This window comes from Alligator mississippiensis, chromosome 4 (genome assembly GCF_030867095.1).
Source record: "Alligator mississippiensis isolate rAllMis1 chromosome 4, rAllMis1, whole genome shotgun sequence".
Classification (NCBI taxonomy): domain Eukaryota; kingdom Metazoa; phylum Chordata; order Crocodylia; family Alligatoridae; genus Alligator; species Alligator mississippiensis.
In genome coordinates, this window is record NC_081827.1 from 126,951,330 (window position 1) to 126,970,392 (window position 19,063).

The 19,063-nt window shown below is 51.3% G+C and overlaps 1 long non-coding RNA gene across 1 annotated transcript; it reads right to left on the bottom strand.

Moving 5' to 3' along the window:
• Positions 1 to 1,397: 1,397 nt before the first annotated feature.
• Positions 1,398 to 15,058, bottom strand: LOC132249858 (uncharacterized). Its single transcript, XR_009461346.1, has 3 exons — positions 14,973 to 15,058; positions 1,685 to 1,769; positions 1,398 to 1,555 (listed from the first exon to the last, which is right to left on the bottom strand). It is a non-coding gene; the product is annotated as an uncharacterized LOC132249858 (long non-coding RNA).
• Between the last annotated feature and the right edge of the window lie 4,005 nt (positions 15,059 to 19,063).

Below are 19,063 nucleotides of genomic sequence, written 5' to 3' on the forward strand. Positions count from 1 at the left end.
CTGAGGGAGCCCCAACTGTGCCTGGAGGCCCCCACCTTAGGGGGCCCCCTTTGTGACCATGGTTGGGGCCCCCCCTTAACCCATCCATATCATATCAAGGGATTACTCAAGGGACCATGGGAGCATATTGCGAACTGGTGTTTAATCCTATTGTATTGCATTTGGTGGCAATGGCTTTAGTGTAAAAAAATGTTTGAGCAGCATTGTTGAGTAAAAAAGAAGTCTATACTGTTTTAGCTTTATTGTGATTTCTTAAGTGAATTGATTGCAATTCAATTTATTATGAAAAAAATAAAGATGAAGAACAAAAAATTCTGATTTGTACTTGCTCCTGCTTCATTTCAGGGCATGGAACTGGGAGGCGGTGGAGGGGTGGGTCGGAGGGAGTGGTTTGCAGCTGGCTGGGACAGGAGTGAGTACACTTCTGGCCTCTCTATAGGGAGCAGAGTAATTTTTGAAACTATGGCCTTGGCTAACTAGCAGCTCCTTGCTTAGCTGAGACACATCTGATGAGGACATGCCAATACCTAGTATATGAGAAGGAGGTATCAAAAATTTCTTGAATTGGATGAAAAGAAGTTCTTACTGAATACACTTGATTCTGGAGAGGCCTAGAGGTAGCTGAAGAGATTACCCTGGGCTGCCTTGGGAGTGCTGCTCTTTGTTTTCCTCTCACACTCTCCCTGTCTTTTGAGAAGGTTAAGAGGAGAGATATGGCAAGGGAGGACAAAGCAATCCTGAACAAAATCTGATGAGCTCTCTGCAGGGCGGGAGCGGGTTTGCACCCCCAAGGGGTGGGACGGTGGAAGGATGCATCTGCAAACCCAGCTCTGAAAGGTGCTGCATGCAGGATTTTGTAAAGCAAATGTTGCATTGCAAAGAAAGCATTAAAAAAAAATCATTTTTGCATCGCACCTCCCATAACAGTGCAGCCTGCAAAGAAAAAAAGAAGCTGTTTTGGAGCTGCAACAGCAGGTGTGAACCCTAACCCCCCCCACCCCCCTCGGCGACCATATCATATGCATTATAATGCATTTTAAAGGCTTACTAAATTGCCTTTAAAGACTTGCTAAAGGCCCTGGGAGGTCCATGCATGGATAAGTTTTGCAGATTGCCTGCTTGCTGCTGGTTGTTTAGTCTTTTTTCTTACAAGACATGCTGGCTGCACTGCACCCTAGCTACCACTTAACAAACATTTGACCTTCCTTCCCGCCAATAATAGTCCACCCTGCAACTTTTTGCAACTCTTTGCAAGAATGCCATGACTAAACCCCTCCCCCCCCCCCCCCGCCCCAAGCACAGCATCCGCACCATGGGTGCGGTCTCCAAAAACCAACCCAACCATCCCCAAGAAAGCATGACACATTTATAGAACGGAATAAAACACTTTACTCAAAACACTGCAGCAACAATAATAACTATATACAACTTCAAAATATTAAAATAAAATAAATACAAAATGTAAAAAAAAAAAAAAGTGGGTTCAGCACTCTACTCTCTTCATTGGGCTGTGGGCTGCTTGCTGTCCCCAGCAAGTTCTGCCCATGAAAGTTTTCTGTGAGGAGGGAGGAAAAGGGAAGAAGAGGAAGAGTAGGGGGTTTTGGTGCACAGTTGAAAAAATGGACTTTTGCTCCCGCTTCCCCCCCCACACACACACACACAGAAGGTTGGTGGGACATATTACCTAAATATCATCCAGGATGCTGCACACCCTGGGTGTTGGATCTGATATCCAGCATCCTGCTGCCCTTGGACTTTTGGTTGTGGCTCTGAAATGAAATGTGATGAAGTTCAGAAGGTTTGCGGTATTGAAGGAAGTCATGTAACCACTCACTCCCTCCAAAGTTTCCAACTACTTGCAAAGAAACCTACCATTACGTTGATGCTATGGCTGCTGTCAAGAGCTACGGCCACTGCATTGGCAGCACACGATGCATAGCCTGCTATTTGCCCAGGGGGGCATGGAATATGGGAGCGGCAGTGCTGGGAATGAGGGCTATGCCCTGGTGCCACTTGCCCAGCTGGGGTGGGTAGGGGGGCATGATACAGGTGCGGCTCACTCTGGGTGAAAGGGGGCAAGCAGCAGCAGGGCAGAGCCCCCACTCCCAGCGCTGCTGTGCCTGCATCCTGTGTCCCCCCACCCTGGCTGGGCAAGCGGTGGGCTATGCCCTGCTGCTGCTTGCCCAGCTAGGTCAGGGGGTACAGGATGTGGGTGCAGCAGCACTGGGAGTGGGGACTGTGGGTGTGGCAGCAGTGGGAGTAGGGGCCATGCCCTGCTACTGCTTACCCACTTCTGCCTGGAGTGAGCCGCACCTCATCATGCCTCCCCCCCGGCTGAGCAAAATGCGGCCCATGGGCTGGCTGAGACCTGCCAGGCCATTCTATCGAGCCCACAGGGCCCCTAAAAATTTAGAAAATTAAATTTATCTGCCCCTGGCTACCTGTCATGCAGCCCTTGATGGCTTGCCAAAACTCAGTAAGCGGCCCTCCGCCTGAAATAATTGCCCACCCCTGAACTAAAATATATCAAATATTCTCTTGCCACTTTAAGACAAAGTGCTTGGAAGTGCCTGAAGAGTTGTAGTTACAAAGGGTATGATACATTTTTGGGTGACTTGTTTAAAACTCCATTTCAGGGCTCCAGAAAATGGCTTTGCCTAATGTATCACACCCTTCAGTCAAACCACACCTGACAAAATATTAGATTTCTAGTGCAAGATTAAACATATAGCCAAAGAAAGCAGCCATACATTTTCAACATAATTTTCACTTTTCCCCTTCATATAAATTTGCTCAAAATATTGTCAACATTTGATAAATACAGCATAACTTTGTACTTTTAGCTCCCCAGAGCAACTCAACCACTTTACCATTCATGGAAAGCAAATGCACGCAGAGAAGGGCATTAGCAAAAATGGAGCTGAATTCTTTTTTCAATTTCAAGTGAAAAATACTCTTGAAATACAGTGTTTTCATAGATTTCATAGACATTAGGGCCTGGAAAGGACCTCACGAGATCATAGGGTCCATCCCCCCGCCATAGGCGGGAAGTCGGCTGGGATCAAGTGATTCCAGCAAGAAATAAATCCAGCAGTTTTTTGAAGGAGTCCAGGGTAGGTGCTTGCGCCACCTCTGGGGGGAGTTTGTTCCATACTCTGGACACACACCTCATAAAGAACTTTTTTCTTATATCCAGTCTAAACTGGCCTTCCTGGAGTTTATGGCCATTAGACCTTGTTATCCCTCAGGGAACTCTGGTGAACAGGTGTTCTCCCAGGTCCTGATGTACCCCTCTTATGAAATTGTAGGCTGCCACCAAGTCCCCCCTGAGACTTCTCTTCTCCAGACTGAAGAGTCCCACATCCCTCAGCCTCTCTTTGTACGGCCTTCCCTTCAGGCCTTGGATCATATGAGTGGCTCTCCTCTGGACTCTCTCAAGCTTCTCTACATCCTTCCTCAATTGGGGGGCCCAATATTGCATTAAGTACCCTAGCTGTGGTCTCACCAGGGCCGAGTAAAGCAGGAGGATGATTTCCCTGGTTTTGCTTGAGATGCATAGGTGGATTCCTTGGACCGATACTCTTTAATGTCTTCATCAGCGACTTGGACGAGGGAGTCAAATGTACTCTGTCCAAGTCTGCAGATGACACAAAGCTTTGGGGAGAAGTGGACACACCGGAGGGCAGGGAACAGCTGCAGGCAGACCTGGATAGGTTGCACAAGTGGGCAGAAAACAACAGGATGCAGTTCAACAAGGAGAAATGCAAAGTGCTGCACCTAGGGAGGAAAAATGTCCAGCACACCTACAGCCTAGGGAATGACCTGCTGGGTGGCACAGAGGTGGAAAGGTATCTTGGAGTCCTAGTGGACTCCAAGATGAACATGAGCCGGCAGTGTGACAAAGCCATCAGAAAAGCCAATGGCACTTTATCGTGCATCAGCAGATGCATGATGAATAGGTCCAAGGAGGTGATACTTCCCCTCTATCGGGCACTGGTCAGACCGCAGTTGGAGTACTGCATGCAATTCTGGGCACCACACTTCAAGAAGGATGCAGATAACCTGGAGAGGGTCCAGAGAAGGGCCACTCGTATGGTCAAGGGCCTGCAGACCAAGCCCTACGAGGAGAGACTAGAGAAACTGGACCTCTTCAGCCTCAGCAAGAGAAGGTTGAGAGGCGACCTTGTGGCTGCCTATAAGTTCATCACGGGGGCACAGAAGGGAATTGGTGAGGATTTATTCACCAAAGCGCCCCCGGGGGTTACAAGAAACAATGGCCACAAGCTAGCAGAGAGCAGATTTAGACTGGACATTAGGAAGAACTTCTTCACAGTTCGAGTGGCCAAGGTTTGGAACGGGCTCCCAAAGGAGGTGGTGCTCTCCCCTACCCTGGGGGTCTTCAAGAGGAGGTTAGACGAGTATCTAGCTGGGGTCATCTAGACCCAGCACTCTTTCCTGCTTATGCAGGGGGTCGGACTTGATGATCTATTGAGGTCCCTTCCGACCCTAACATCTACGAATCTATGAATCTATGATGCATGCCAGAGTTTGGTTAGCTTTGCCCACCACCACATCACATTCATGGCTCATATTCTTCTTGTGGTCAATCAAGACCCCCCCACGTCCCTTTCGGTCATGGTGCTAGCAAGTGTAGCACTGCCAAGCCTGTAAGTATGCTGAGGGTTCTTCCTACCAAGGTGCAGCACCTTGCATTTCTCTGCATTGAAGGCCATCTGGTTTTGGTCAACCCACCTTGAGACTGCATCCAAGTCGGCCTGTATTCCCAGCCTGTCCTGTAGTGTGATGGCCCTCCCCCATAATTTGGTATCATCCATGAACGTGGCCAGTTCACATCTGACTCCCAAATCTAGATCATTGAGTACTAAGTCCTGAGGGACTCCACTGGTAATCCTGCGACACATTGATTTGCTCCCTTAAACTAGTACTCTTTGGGTCTGACCCCATAGCCAGTTGCCTAGACGTTGGACCATATGATGATCAAGGCCACAAGTCCCCAGCTTAACCATGAGGACATCATAGGGAGCTCAGTCAAAGGCCTTCTTGAAGTCCAGATATATGACATCCATATAATCTCCCTTGTCCCTGGCATATGTTACCTGGTCATAGAAGGAGATGAGGTTGGGCAGGAAAGACCTGCCAGTCACAAAGATATGTTGGCTGGCATTCAGAAGCTTTCCTTCCGTTAGTCTGGCATTGATGGGTCCCTTGACAATTTTCTCCAGGATTTTTTCCAGGGACAGATATCAGACTGATTGGTCTATAGGTATTGCAGCAGTTGGCCATCATTGTTCAATTAAAACACTGCACTTCCCTGGTACTTTGCATTAGGACTGTGTGGAGTGGCTAGTATTCACATTGGATTCAGATTCAGTTGATTCAGGGGACAGTGATTTGATTTGGTGATTCGAATCACTGTCTTGATTCAATTTAGCTGACTCTGATTCTGCTGCCGAATCTCCGAATCAGCCAGGCCCATCCCCTGCCCTTCTCCCAGCCCTGCCATTGGCTGCCCCACCCACCCCAGGTCCCAGCACTTGTTAAAAAAAAAGCCCCAGCTCAGTGGGTGCTGCTGGGCAGGCGGTGATCCTCACTTCCCCCCACTGTCCCACGCTGCATGGGAGGCTCTACATGAGCCCCCAACCCCCCCTCCACTCTCCCAGCCCCAACGTGGGTGCCCTGCCAGGGTCAGCTCCAGCCCTTTAAGAAAAAAAAACTGAAGACCCCCCTGGACTCACCGCTCCTGCCAGCAGGGGCCAATCCCCACTGCCCCACACCACATGGGGGGGCTCTGCATGAGCCCCTGAAGCCCCAAGGCTGCTGCAGGAGCTGTGAGTCCTGGGCCTTTCTTGGCTTTTTTTTCTTAAAGGGCTGGAGCTGGCCTGGGTGGGGCACCCATGGTGGGGCTGGGGGATTAGGGGGGTCACAGATCTTGTGCAGAGCCCCCCATGCAGTGCAGAGCAGTGGGGGGCAGCAGGGATCACCCCCAGCAGCACCCAGTGAGCTGGGGATTTTTTAAAATGTACTGGGAGCTGGAACTGGCAGGGGCAGCCATGCAGGGGTGAGCGAGTGGTCGGAGGGGCTGGCAGGGGTCTCACCATGGTCCCCTCCCCCGCCCGAGTACTTACCAGCTCAGAGTTGGTTGCAGCTCCCTGCTGCAACCACTGGGGACTGCCCAGATCATCAAAGCTCTCCAAATCTTTTCCAAAGATTCAGAGAGCTTTGAATCAATTTGGACCTTTAAATTGGTCCCCTGATTTGATTCGGATTCAGAGATTCAGCCACCAAATCAGGCCGAATCTCCTCCGAATCGAATCACCACCCAAAGCTTCGCACAGCCCTACTTTTCATATATTTATTCCAGAATATTAATAATACATCAGTTATATTTCCTTCATTCCACTATTACCCTTTTGTCATTCCCTGACACTTTCTTTGACATTGTGTACTCTGACTAGGTGGCCATTTGACTAACCTGTGGTGAAAGATTAGCTAATCAAGGAATGAAAACTCCAGCTTCTGCTCCAAACTATGATCATCTGCTTCTGTTTTTGGCAGGTGACAGGGGCACCAGAATAATTAAATGCCAAGCTTGTGACAAAGACCAACAAGAACAAGAAAGGGAAATGGAAAACATCCTATCTTTTGACCATGATTCTAACTGATGTGAGAAATATTCTGAATTGAAGTGTATACATCAGAATCAGAAGAGAGATCTTTTCATGAGCAACTGACATTGATGAATCAATGTGGCAGTGCCTGCCACTTTAAGAGCTGAGAGCAGCTGGTAGGTGCAGGCCAGCCCTGATAAGGTGGCCATTTTAAGGCTAGGCCACAGGGCAGAGGCAGCAGTCTGCTGCCTGCACCCAAGAGACCAACACCTGGCTGAGCTGCTGCTCAGAACATCTTGGAGTTAAGGGCAGGAGCTATGGGGATGGCAGGAGGTTCCTGGTCCTGGGTATGACTGAAAACTGCATTCTGCCGGGGATGGGTGGCCTGGTGGGGCTGTTCGTGGTGGAATAGTCCCCCAGAAATGCCAGGCCAGTTATCTCCCCAGTAAAAGGTGGGTAAGGGTGCCTTGTAACCCTGGCTCCCATGCCTCAGTGAGTAATTATGAGGTTAGGGGGGCCAGGCCCACCTATAGTGGCACCTGAGCCCCATGAGGCAGGAGTGTTTGACCCCAGAGGCCCCAGAGATGGGGGTGAGTGTTGAGGCCCCAGAGAGATGGGGGTGAATGTCAAGCAAGGAGGCTCAGAGGAAGTCATGAGTAGAAGGGGCAAGTAATTGGCCCTAATTAGGCAATCTGTGAGTTGAGTTACCCGATGAGGGGCCAGGAGCCAAGTCAACCCACTGTTTGGTGAATTGCCCAGACACCGTGCAGATGAGGGTCATGGTAGAGGCCCAAAAGGCTGCAGGGCCAGCTAAGGAGTGAAGAGACAAACCTGATGGCCCACATGGTTGCTTAAGGCAGCAGGGTGACGTGAATGAGGCCTAGTAAAGGGCAAGAGTAGGAGAAGCCTGGTGAGAGCAGAAGGAGTGGTAGAGGCCCCAGTGAGAGGGGGGCTGTATGTGTGAGGCCTGGAACAGAGCAGTGCAAGAGAGGCCTAACAGTGTGCTGAGTTGGGCCCAGCCTCAAGTCAGAGCATAGCACAACTTCCTTATCTGTGCTGGATGTCATCTGCATGGCATGGGCCATGGTTGTAGGGGAAGTACGAAGCTGTAGATAGTGCCCCCTTACATTGAAGCAGTGAATGGGAAGCCTCCCGCTTATAATATCTAATGTTACATCAAGTTGTGGCAGGTGAGATGGGGCAGACTGCCCTAGACAGGTGGGTGGGCTAATATGAGACCTGGCCCTGGGGTGGCCCCCTGTTGCAATCAACATACTGCTATTTTCCATGTCAGGTGAATAAGTACAATATGAGGGGTTTTTTTTAAAGCTATTGATTCAGTTGGTTGAAATTGCTAAGAGTTTAATTTGAAATAAAACCTGAAAACTTTTAAAGCCAGCTCTGCAAAGTAATTTCACCCCTTCTTTTCTCTACCTCCTATATTGGTACCTGACTCCCATTGATTTCCACCTTCTCCAAACACTTGTTCAAAGTGATTGTCTTTCTTAGACCAAAAAACAACCTGTGACCAATTTGTCCTAATTTGCATTAACAACAACACCTAAATCCATAGAGAAAAACCATTACTAATTTTACATTATTCATAGGTTTCATAGGCATTAGGGCTGGAAGGGACCTCGGAAGATCATCGAGTCCAGCCCCCCGCCCAAAGGGCAGGACGTCAGCTGGGGTCATAGGATCCCAGCAAGATAAGCATCCAGTTTCATCTTGAAGGTGTTCAATGAAGGCGCTTGAACAACCTCCGGTGGCAGGCTGTTCCAGACCTTGGGGCCTCGGACAGTAAAGAAATTCTTCCTTATGTCCAGCCTGAAACGATCTTGTAGTAGTTTGTGACCATTCGTCCTCGTCATCCCTTGGGGCGCTCTGGTTATTAGAAGGTCCATAAGTCAGGTGGGGGAAATACAGAGGGGAAATACAGCTGACTTGCAGAATTCTTCCTTATTAAAACAAGCATCCAGTACATAGCAGATGAAGACTTCTAAAAGATCTGAATATACCCATACACAACAAGAAATTAATAAGTTGAGATGAGTCAAGATGGAACTATGAATCCTTTACCTGCAATGGAAAGAGGCAAACTGAGAGTTGAATCCATGGCTGTTGCCTTTTACCTGGTTTCTTTTCTGTCCTTCAAAGATAACTTGTATACACCATGCTATCATTCCACCTATGAGATTCATTCTGATACATTTTTCCCCTGGAAATCACATATCCCATGAGTTTACCATCACTGCTAGGTCACCTTGGATTTTTTCCACACTGTTTGCAAAAACTGGAGATAGTGTTAATCTTTTTTTTTTTAATTGAGATAGCCTGTGTTTTCTGTCACCAGCTGGAGTTAAGTCTTTCATATGCAGTAGAATATAGTGCCAGGTTCTTTTTTACAAGGAAAAGACCTCCTTCTTCTGATCCCTTTTTCTGTGTCTAGTTTTAAAGCCTTTCTGACAAGTCTTGCTATTGCAATAGCTTTACGTTATTACCAAATGACATATATATCATAATACTCTAATATTCAAGATCCTTGGTTTTTTCCCCCTCTTGCTTGTGGTCTCCATTATTATTATTATTATTATTATTATTATTAATTTTGCATTACAATAAAGTCTTGGTGGAGATAGCCCTATTAGGTGCTACACATACACATGATAAGATACAGATGCAGTGAAAGCTAGCGTTTCAGCTCTTCACTAGGCTAGAGAATAAGCACAATGAGAGTTAGGATCAAAGGATCATAGGAAACTAGGGCTGGAAGGGACCTCACAAGGTCATTTGGTCTATCTCATGTTAAAGGCAGGATTATCACTGACTAAAACAACCCAGTCAAGTGTCTGTCAAGCCTGCTCTTGAAAGCTTCCAAGAATGGAGATTCCACAGTTCTCTAGGTAGGCTGTTCTAATGCTGGACCACAATCATAGAAAGTCCCTCCTGATCTCTGACCTACATTTCTCTTGCCAAAGCTTGAGGCCATCCCTTCCAGTCCTGTCCCTTATGACCACAGCTTTTTCAGCCTTTTCTTATACATATTGTTTCCCAGGCATCTGAACATTTTTGTTGCTCTGAGCTGAACTCTTTCCAAACTGTCCACATCCTTCTTGAAGCTTATCTCCATCCTCTCTATAATTGCCCTTCAGGTATTTGAAGATTATCAAATCTCCCCTCAGTCTTCTCTTCTTCAGACTAAATAACCTTAGATCTCTCAGCCTTTCCTCATAAATCTTACGTCTCAGGATCCTAATAATTTTTTATTGTTCTGCAGTGGGCTTTTTCTAATCTGTCCACATCTTTCTGGAAGTGTGGGGCTCAAAACTGGACAAAATAGTGTTAGTGGCATTTTTATATTCTCCTGCCATTTGAAATAAAGTATATGTCCCTCCTTGATTTTTCTTAAGTGCCTAATGATGGGTGACCATTGTGAATTCCAAGTGGATATGGCTACTTCCCTACAGCCTAAAGTAAGGTGCCTAATAGGGCTGTGCAAAATTTCAGCATCCATTTCATTTCAGAGGTGTTTTGCATTGTTTCAGTGCCTGAAATGCCGACTCTGAATTGAAATGGAAGGCTCTGAAACATCTCTGAAACAGAACGAGGCATCCAAAATGTATCAGAAATGTTTTGGAAAATTTTGGTGTTTTGGAGCCAGGCTTGCAGGGAAACATCTGTATGCTGCTGCCCTGCCGTGTGCCTTGGCTTCACAGGGAGCAGAGATCCGTGCTGGTGGTCTCCTCACCACCGCTGCCTGCCCCACACTGTCCTGAAGACACGGGGCTGCACGGGATGGGCAGCGGTGGTGAGGAGACCCCAGCATGGATCTCTGCTCCCTGTGGAGCCAGGTCATGTGGCAGGGTAGTGTTGGTCCCTGTCACACAACCTGGCTCTGCAAGGAGCAGAGATCTTGGGCAGGCAGTGGCACTGAGCAGACACCTGGCACGGATCTCTGCTCCCTGCAGAGCCATGTCACTCAGCAGGTTAGTGCTGCTCCCTGCCACATGACTCAGCCCCACAGGGAGCTAAGAACAGCGCTGGGGTCTCCTCATGGCTGCTGCTTGCCCCGCACACCCCTACATCGCTGGGGCAGCACAGGGCCGGCAGTGGTGGCTAGGAGACCTCCAGCACAGATCTCTGCTCCTTGCAGAAGCAAGTCACATGGCAAGGACCAGCAAGCTTGCTCACTGCTCTGAGCTGCTTTCCTGCCCCATGACACGGCGTGACAGGGATCAAAAATCTGTGCAGGGGTCTCCTTGCCTGCATGGAGGGCAGTGGCCCTCCCCATCCCCGAGACGAGCCATCCATGGCCCCATTCTGCTCCCCACTTGGGCCCTGCAGCCTGGTTGGGCAGTAAAGCTGTGTGAAGCTTGCAGCCCATTCAAAATAGATTTGAAGGAGATTCAGTGGAGCAGTGGAACAGGACAGTGATCTGAAACACTGAAATGAATCACTGTCCTCCGAAACAGCTGAATCTGAAACCGAATCGAAACACAGCCATTTTGCACAGCCCTAGTGCCTAAGACCCAGAAAGGATAAGGTTTAACAAGCCCACCTTCTCTCAGAATTTCTTCTTGATGAGCCCAGTTAGTTCCTTGCTCAACACGTTGGCTTCTGTAGGCATGTCTACATGTGAAATTAATGTGAGGCAATAAACTCCAGCACAATATATACCAGATTTTATTGCTCTTGGGCACCGTGTTTATATGTGTGCCCAGAACTGCGGCATATTGAGCTTGGTTGGAGCAGCCCCAGCTGGCAGGGAGCCTGGGGGATCAGCTTGCCAGCCCAGAGCTGCTCTGGCCCAGCTCAACATGCTGCAGAGGGGCTGGCTGAGGCATGAGGATACTCCAGTGAGGGGCTAGCCTGCAGGTAGCTCCCACACTGAAGCACCCTCATCTAGCCAGCTCTGTCAGCATCTACATCAGGGGTGGGCAAAATGCGGCCTGTGAGCCAGATGTGGCCCGCCAGGCCATTCTATCTGGCCTGCAGGGCCCTTAAAAATTTTAGAAAGTTAATATTTATCTGCCCCTGGCTGCCTGTCATGCGGCCCTCGAAGCCTTGCCAAAACTCAGTAAGCGGCCCTGCATCCGAAATAATTGCCCGCCCCGACCTACATGTATATTGCTATGCACTAAATAATGCTGCTGCTGGATAGTACTTGTAGTTACCAGTACTAACCTACAGTGGAGTTAATTAGTTTACTGCGGCCTAATAGGGCCACACATGTAGAGGATGAGACTTTACTGTGGAGCTAAATCATAGATTCATAGATTCATAGATGTTAGGGTCGGAAGGGACCTAAATAGATCATCGAGTCCGACCCTCTGCATAAGCAGGAAAGAGTGCTGGGTCTAGATGACTCCAGCTAGATACTCATCTAACCTCCTCTTGAAGACCCCCAGGGTAGGGGAGAGCACCACCTCCCTTGGGAGCCCGTTCCAGACCTTGGCCACTCGAACTGTGAAGAAGTTCTTCCTAATGTCCAATCTAAATCTGCTCTCTGCTAGCTTGTGGCCATTGTTTCTTGTAACCCCCAGGGGCACCTTGGTGAATAAATACTCACCAATTCCCTTCTGTGCCCCCGTGATGAACTTAAAGGCAGCCACAAGGTCGCCTCTCAACCTTCTCTTGCGGAGGCTGAAAAGGTCCAGTTTCTCTAGTCTCTCCTCCTAGGGCTTGGTCTGCAGGCCCTTGACCATACGAGTTGCCCTTCTCTGGACCCTCTCCAGGTTATCCGCATCCTTCTTGAAGTGTGGCGCCCAGAATTGCATGCAGTACTCCAACTGCGGTCTGACCAGCGCCCGATAGAGGGGAAGTATCACCTCCTTGGACCTATTCGTCATGCAACTGCTGATGCACGATAAAGTGCCATTGGCTTTTCTGATGGCTTTGTCACACTGCCGGCTCATGTTCATCTTGGAGTCCACTTGGACTCCAAGATCCCTTTCCACCTCTGTGCCACCCAGCAGGTCATTCCCTAGGCTGTAGGTGTGCTGGACATTTTTCCTCCCTAGATGCAGCACTTTGCATTTCTCCTTGTTGAACTGCATCCTGTTGTTTTCTGCCCACTTGTCCAACCTATCCAGGTCTGCCTGCAGCTGTTCCCTGCCCTCCGGCGTGTCCACTTCTCCCCATAGCTTTGTGTCGTCTGCAAACTTGGACAGAGTACGTTTCACTCCCTCGTCCAAGTCGCTGATGAAGACATTAAAGAGTATCGGTCCAAGGACTGAGCCCTGCGGGACCCCACTGCCCACACCCTTCCAGGTCGAGACTGACCCATCCACCACGACTCTCTGGGTGCGGCCCTCTAGCCAATTCGCCACCCACCGGACTGTGCAGTCATCCACATCACAGCCTCTTAACTTGTTCACCAGTATGGGGTGGGATACCGTGTTGAAGGCCTTCCTGAAGTCTAAGTATACGACATCCACCCCTCCTCCTGTGTCCAGGCGTTTCGTAACCTGGTCATAGAAAGAGACTAGATTGGTCAGGCACGATCTGCCCGCCACAAACCCATGCTGGTTTCCCCTCAGCATAATTTGCCCTGCTGGGCTCTCACAAATGTGAGCCTTGATAATTTTTTCAAAGACTTTACCAAGGATGGAGGTGAGACTGACTGGCCTATAGTTGCCCGGGTCCTCCTTCCTCCCCTTTTTGAAAATGAGGACCACGTTAGCCCTTTTCCAGTCCTCCGGGACTTGGCCCGTGCGCCACGAGCGTTCAAATATTCCCGCCAGTGGCTCTGCAATGATGTCGGCCAGTGCCTTCAGCACCCTTGGATGGAGCTCATACGGGCCTGCCGACTTAAAGGCATCCAGTTCTTCCAAATGACTCTGCACCACCTCAGGATCTACATATGGAAGTCTGGCGCCTTGCTGCTGCCTCTCTACAACCCCAGTGAGAGACTTGTTGTGTCCCTCACTTAGGAACACTGAGGTAAAGAACTCGTTGAGGAGTTCAGCCTTGTCCCCCCTGTCTGTCACCAATTGTTTCTGCCCATTTAGCAGGGGTCCTATTCCTCCCTGGGCCTTCCTTTTACTCCCAATATATCTAAAAAACAATTTCTTGTTGTCTTTTACTTGGGTTGCCATCCTCAGCTCCATGGTAGCTTTGGCCCGAATTAGGCAACTCCACAGTAAATGTCTTGTGTAGATGCACCCTGTGGCTCTCATCTTGGGCACCTAACATCTCCCATGCCTTGTTCAGGCAGCCTGGGCCCTCACTTAGATCCTGTGACTTCTAAAAAGCGGAGTGGCACCTTGCAGTTGCAGGCTGTGACTCTTAGCACTACAACACTTAAATCACCTGATGAAATCCTGTCTTACTTTATCCCAACTGCATAATTGGTCCAATAAAATATTTCATCTTAAGCAATCCTTGCCTCTTGCATAATTTCTGAACTGTCATGGCTACAACATCACTCTTAAATCACCTGTGTAAGACTGAGCCAAAATGACTTGCTTTACAGACAAAGAAGTGGTCAGCTGGCAATAGCACTCCCCTGCTCTAGCCACCAGCTCACACAGCCTCTTGATAATCAATTGGTTCCATGTAGGCATGTGCACTTAAAGCAGCTCAAATAGAAGCGGTGCAAATTTGAGCCATGGCTTTTTGCCTCAGCACATGTGCCCAGACATGCACTTTGTTGTGGTGCAAGTTGTGCCACTTGGTGCAAAATAACCCTGCCTGGCTCCTCCCAGACCTGCAGCCAGGGGGAGCTAGATCTTGGGGCCAGCACCTGTGCTGGCCCCAGCAATGTAAAAAGCTGCCCTGTCCTGGCTGGTCAATACAAACAGCTGCCCTGGTAAGTAGTTCAGGGCTACTTACTCTCAGGAGCTTCTGGGAGGAAGTTGGCTATGCCCCTTCCCGTCCCAGGCTGTTACTGGTTGCTGCAAGCTTGGTCTCAGGAGCTTCTGGGAGAAGATGGCCAGGACCTTTCCTGCCTCTGGCTACTGCTAGCTTCATTTCAGAGCTTTTGGGAGTAAGTTAGCTGCACCCCTTCCTTCCTTGGGCTGCTGCTGCCCCTCCCCCCACCCCCCCACAGAGGGGATCCTCTGCTGCATGTTGCTGCCCTCCCTCGGGGAGGGGCCTACTGCATTGCACCCCACCCCAGGTTCTGCACCCCTGTTTCCAGCCTGTTGCCCAGCCTGCCACCAAGCTGCGGTTGGAGGATAGCCTGGGGAGGGAGCCTGCACTGCCTGTGGGCTTCCCCCCACCATCATTGCCACAGCCTAAAGGTGTCTTGCCTGCCCCAGCTGCCTTGGCAGGCCAACCCCCACCTTCACCTCCACTGTCACCAGAAGAACACACTGAGTGGCTAAACTGGATGGCTCCTACCATCACTGCTCCTGTTGCTGCTGTCTGTTCCACTGCTGCCCACTCTCAGGGAGAGGGAGATTTCCTGTTGCACCACCTTGCACCACTCAATACCACACCTGCACTGGACTACTTTCTAATTGATTGATTGCTCATGCCCTCCCTCACAACTGCCTCACTACATCCGATCCTGCTTTGTTTCCCTACCTGCTGCTGAATGACTAGCTGGAGACCTGAGGGGCTCCTAAACTGTCTTCCAACAAACGAAGCCCCTCCACTGCTTCAGCAGCCTTCCCTGTGTGTTTTCTCCTATGTGGTAATTCCCCCTGCCCTGGTGTTTATTGTGTGGCTGAGTAAGGCAGCTAGAGTCTCCCCAGCCCTTGTGTGTGTGTATGTGTTTCCCCCTCCCCCACGTTCCCCAAGCATAGCCCTCCCAGCTTTTTTCCTGTGGGGATGTAGCTCAGTGAGTTTCAGCCCCTCTTCCTTCCCCCATATCTCTCCCACAACCCCAGCCTGCCCCTTTTAGATTCACCAACCCCACTGTATTTTGGTGGTTTCTTTTTTGGTTTCTTCTCCCTGATGTGAAGCAGTGGCAGGGAAGGAACCTTCTGGGGGGGAAGATTCCTCCACAGAACTTCTTGCAGCCCCCACTATGAGGGCAGATCCCAACCAAGCCTCCAAGGGGATGCATGCCCCTGCAGCTCCACCCTGGAGGCAGAGTCCAAATGACCTCCTCCAGGGGTAGAGAAGCCTGAGATCTCTGCTGCAGGGGCAGGTGAGACTCCAGCAGGGCTAGGGAGTCTCCCCTGGCCAGGCCTCTCCTGGAGGAGTTCCTAAGCCCCCTTTCCCACCATCAGGGGCCAGGGGCAAGGGCAGTGGGAAGGGCTCCACAGATGGGGGGGGTGGGAAGGGCAAGGTCCTGCACCCAAGCCTAGACCACCAGCACCTGAGGGGACCAAATGGATCACACCAACTGGCGTACCCACTCCACCTGTCCCTGACCCTAGCCCCGGCCCCACCAGTGCAGGCCCCCAGCAGGGGAACTGCAGCTATGCATAGGCAGCTGCAGGGTGACCCACAGCTGTGGGGCCTGGACCCTCCAACACTGACCCTTCCAGCTTGAGCAGTGGGGCCCCCTTTCCAGCACTCGCCTGTAAGTACAGGGTGAAGTGCCAACTCCCCAGGAGGGAGCCCCTGCATTTTGAGACCTGGATGCAGGCCCTGGCTCAGGTAGTATGGGCCCCTAAGATTGTGGTGGCCTCCTGCTTTCATGGCAAGGGGGTCTTTTCCCTTGCCTTGGAGGCCACCACACAAAAGGTGGTGGAGAGGGGGATCATGGTGGAGGGTGAATATGTCCCCCTCGAACCCCTAGAAGAGTTGGGGACCAGAGTGGTCCTAAGCTCTGTCTCACCTTATATCCCCATTTGGGCTCTACTCCCCCATCTCCAAACCCTGGGGAGAGTTATCTCCCCGGTGGTGACCCTCTTGCTGGGGTGCCAAGACCCTGGCCTCTGCCATGTGTGCTCATTCTGCCATCAGGTCATGATCCAGCTGGTGGTGGGATTGTGGCTGGAGGATGAAGGCAGCCTCATAATTACTTTTCAGGGGGCCCTAGCGAGAATTTTCTATATGCTGGGGGACCTGTGGTGCATCTGGTGCTGTGCCCCGGGGCACTTGCATCATGAGTGCCTCATGGGTCAGGTGGGGAGGGCATCCACAGGTCCCACTGGCAAAAGGGGTCCCTACCACCAGTGCCCCTCCCCACTCAGGCCCCTCTGGTACCCCAGCCACAGCTAGCAGGGCCCCCCCCATGAGCTTGGGGGACCCCACCCCCAACCAAGTATGGCAGAGTCCCAGGGAGGGGGGTAATGGCTGGGGGAGGAGAGGGAGATCCCCACCCTTAGCTGTCCCCCCCCACTTTAACTGCCCCACCACCTCAACCCTAACCAGGGGAAATGGGGAGTTCCCCCTGTCATGCCAGAGGGCTGTGCTGACCCAGCAGTCCGTGCTGATGGACATAATCCTTCCCAACCAGATGTACACGGTGCCTGGACATTCCATCTTCAACAACATGTACCTGGTTCAGGATCTCCTGAAGCTAGCATGCCAGGAGGGCCTGTCTTTTGCCCTCCTATCACTGGACCAGAAGAATGCATTTGACAGGGGGGATCATGGGTACCTCGCAGGCATGCTGTGGGCTTTTGGCTTCAGGATCTGCTTTGTGCAGGCTCTCCAGGTGCTGTATGCCTCTTCAGAGTGTTTGGTCAAGCTCAGCTGGACCTTGATGGAGCCCATCCCATTTAGGAGAGGGGTGTGTCGAGGCTGCCTGCTGTCAGGCCAGTTGTACACCTTGGCCCTGGAGCCCTTCTTCATTTTCCTGCGGAAGCAGGCAGCAGAGTTGATGCTCTGGGAGCCAGTGGTGTGGCTAGTCCTGTCAGCATATGCTGAAGACATACTCCTCGTGGTCTAGGACTCGGGTGACCTGGCACAGGTGGAGGCCTCCCAGTCATTGGTCTTGGTGGCCTCCTCTGCCTCGGTCATATAGGTCAAGAGCTTTGGCCTGGTGGTGGGTGATGGGAGGTAGGTAGGCTGACTCCCACCTGTGCTTCATGGGATCTGCTAAAGCGTGGGCTTGCTGCTCTACTTGGGGGTCTACCTGTCCCCTGCAGACCCTTCTCTGCCAGAGAACTGGCACCAGCTGAGGGCAAGGGTGTTGAAGTGGCTCTGGGCATGGGCAGGGCTCCTGAGTTGTCTCTCCCTGCATGGGAGAGTGCTGGTGTTGAACCAGCTAGTCCTGTCCATGCTGTGGCACCACTTACACACCCTGCCTGTGCCTCCTGAGGTCCTGGCAGGACTCCAAAGAGGGGCACTGGCATTTTTCTGGCCAGGGTAGCACTGAGTCACTGCAGAGGTCCTGACACTCTCCTAGTGGGAGGGCGGCCAGGGCCTGGTTTGCCTGCACAGCCAGGTCCTGGTGTTCTGCCTTCAGGCCCTGCAGTGACTGCTATATGGTGTCAGTAGCCATGCAGCATGGGGCCACATGGGTCACGCTTTCCTCTGCCACTTCCAGGGGTTCCAATATGACTGGCAGCTCCTCAGCCTGTGGGGCTTCTCCCTGCACGACCTGCAAGGGCTGCCAGATTTCTACCAGGACCTCCTCCGGACCTGGAGGTTGGTATCCGCACACAGGTCCCCTGCAACAGTTACCCAGGGTGCCAACCTGCTCGTTGAGCCCCTCCTCAGGAACCGCCAGCTGGAGATGCTGATGGAAGAGGTGCCTTGGTTGTGACAGAGTTTGATTCTGGCTGGTGTCACCTGTATTGAAGACCTCCTGGACTACGATAGTGGAGAGTGGGTGGACTCCGCTGCACTGGCCCAGTGCATGGGTCTACCCATATGTGCAACCTGCCATCTGGTCCAGGAGGTGAAATCTGCCCTACCTCCCAACACCCTTGCCTCTGACCAGGCCCTGCACCATAGCGGTCCCCACCCCCTCGTGTCCTCCAGCCCACCAGAGTTTGTTGTGGGGTCAGTGCTTCGCTTGGTCTCATGGCACTCCCCACTTCACCACCTGAGCTGTCTGGAGGACACCAGACCAATCCACTTTTCCATCATCCATTGTCACCACCTCTACATGCTTGTGCACCACACTGTCCATCGTGCTGCCCCCGCACCCCGCCCAGACACCAAGTGGTGGGACCTGCTCAGTGAGGGCATAGCTGGGGCACCCCAGTGGCTAATTCTGTATTCTACCCTCATGCCACGAGCCACAGGGGATGTGGCTCGTGGCTCTTCCATGAAGCTGTCACCATAGGCATGTATGTGGTGAGCTTCATGGACACGCCAGTCTCCAGCCCCTTCTGTGGGCAGAGGGAGACCCTGGTGCACATATCCCTCAAGTGCACCAGGCTGCAGCCCCTCCACCTCCACCTTCAGAACCTCTTGAGGTTTTGGTTGAATTTCACCCCCCATCTTTTTGTTTTTGGTATCCCCATCTGCAGCCCCACCAAGTCCTGGAATCTCCTGGTCAACCTCCTCCTGGTGCTGGCCAAGTGGGCCCTATACTTGACCAAGAAGGAGGCTCTGACCAGGAAGGTTGCTTGGAGACTGTG